This window comes from Myotis davidii, unplaced genomic scaffold (genome assembly GCF_000327345.1).
Source record: "Myotis davidii unplaced genomic scaffold, ASM32734v1 scaffold1439, whole genome shotgun sequence".
Taxonomy (NCBI): domain Eukaryota; kingdom Metazoa; phylum Chordata; class Mammalia; order Chiroptera; family Vespertilionidae; genus Myotis; species Myotis davidii.
Genome location: NW_006292342.1, coordinates 302692 through 304378, shown reverse-complemented (window position 1 = coordinate 304378; position 1687 = coordinate 302692). Strand labels below are relative to the sequence as shown.

Genomic DNA, 1687 nt, shown 5'->3' with positions numbered 1-1687 from the left:
TGGAATTTTATATTCTTTAGCCAGTGAGCAGTGTCAGGACCAGAAAAACAAAACAAAACAAAAACGTTAACTGAATTCAAAACCACTTCAGTTGATGTTCTTAATACCATTTGAGCTTCACCACTTCCTTAAGGTTAAGTCCCATCTACCCTCCCAAAGAGCTCTTCTACTCTACTTATCTGTTATATCACCTCCTCCAAAGCCTGTAGCCTCAAAAGCTAGGAGTTATTTTTGATTTATCTGCTTCCTTCACTTCCCTTATCAGGCACAGTGTCATAGATGACTGTACTAGAGTTGAAGGAGGCCTTCAAAATTAGCTTTCAGCCATTGCCAAGTGGTTCCCTCATCTCTGCTGAGTAACTTCTAACATCAAGGATGTCTCCCTCCTAACAAGATATCTCCATCTATTATTTGAATAGCTGACACTGTTAGAAAGCCTATCATGTATTCATCAAAATCTGGTTCTCTGGAATCCACTCTCATTGGTTAGAGTTCTTTCCTCTGTGATGATAAAGAGTAAGTTAAGTTGTAATTCTCTTATGGTATTACAGCCCTCCACATAGAGAAGGCAGCAAGCATCATGCAGCATTTACGTGATTTATCTTCTTGTTCCCTGGGATAAATATCCCCAGTTCCTGTCACTGTTCTTTATATAACATGGTTTCCAGACTTTCCATCATCCTGAGAGTGCTCATACTTTTCCAGAATTTTATCTCAAACCCCCTAAAACACAGTATCCAGTGTTAAAGAAAATACTATAGATACAGTTTTACAGTGCAGAGTTTAGGAGAGATGAGATGTAACACTTAGCCTGTGACTGGGTCTGCCTTTGTCACCCAGGGACTCATCTGTGCTTGCTATAACCTAAAAAGCCCAAGTTCATTTGAAAAAGCTGTTAGAATAGACCTCTTAAGTTATGTTTGTGCAGTTATTTTTTGAGCCTAAATATAATTACTTGTGTTTATTTCTTCATTAGAGGCCCAGTGCAAGAATTTGTGCACGAATGGGGCCCCTAGGCTTAGCTGGTGATTGGGGCTGGCCGGGGGGAGGAACTGCGGGAGGTTGGTCAGCCGGGACCATAGGAGGTTGGCCGGCTGCAGGAGGTTGGCTGTGGGAGTGCACTGACCACCAGGGGGCAGCTCCTGCATTGAACATCTGCCCCCTGGTGGTCAGTGCATCTCATAGTGATTGGTCGACCAGTCCTTCCAGTCGTCTGGTCATTTGGTCATAATGGTCACGTAGGCTTTTATATATATAGATACTGTATGCCTATAGTAAAGGAAGCTAGAGAAAAGAAAATTATTAAAATCATAAGGAAGAGAAAATATGGTTATAGTATTTTGAAAAAAATCCACATGTAAGTGGACCTGTGCAGTTCAAATCCATGTTGCTCAAAGGTCAACTGTATTTTGAGGAAAATTATACAATTTCTGGGTATAATTTGGAATTTTGATGAAAACTCACGAGGATTGATAAAATTGATAGTATTTTCTTACAATAACTGACCTAAAAGCACCAGAGGAAGCACAACAAGGACAGATCCACAATCGCTAGTAACTGTGGCCCAATCGCTGCCTGTACCAAATGGGAAGCCCAAGTTCATGAGTGGAAAGAGCTAAAGGTTCAGGGGAAGTGAAAGTAGCTTGCTGACACCTAGAAAAGGGCAAAGAGGACCAGAGGCTCTGGA

General features: G+C 41.4%; 1 protein-coding gene across 1 annotated transcript in view; it reads left to right on the top strand.

Annotated features, from left to right (window-relative positions):
- DNMT1 (DNA (cytosine-5-)-methyltransferase 1) overlaps positions 1-1687 on the top strand; it is a 49806-nt gene that overhangs the window by 14262 nt on the left and 33857 nt on the right. The gene's annotated exons all lie outside the window — the stretch shown is intronic.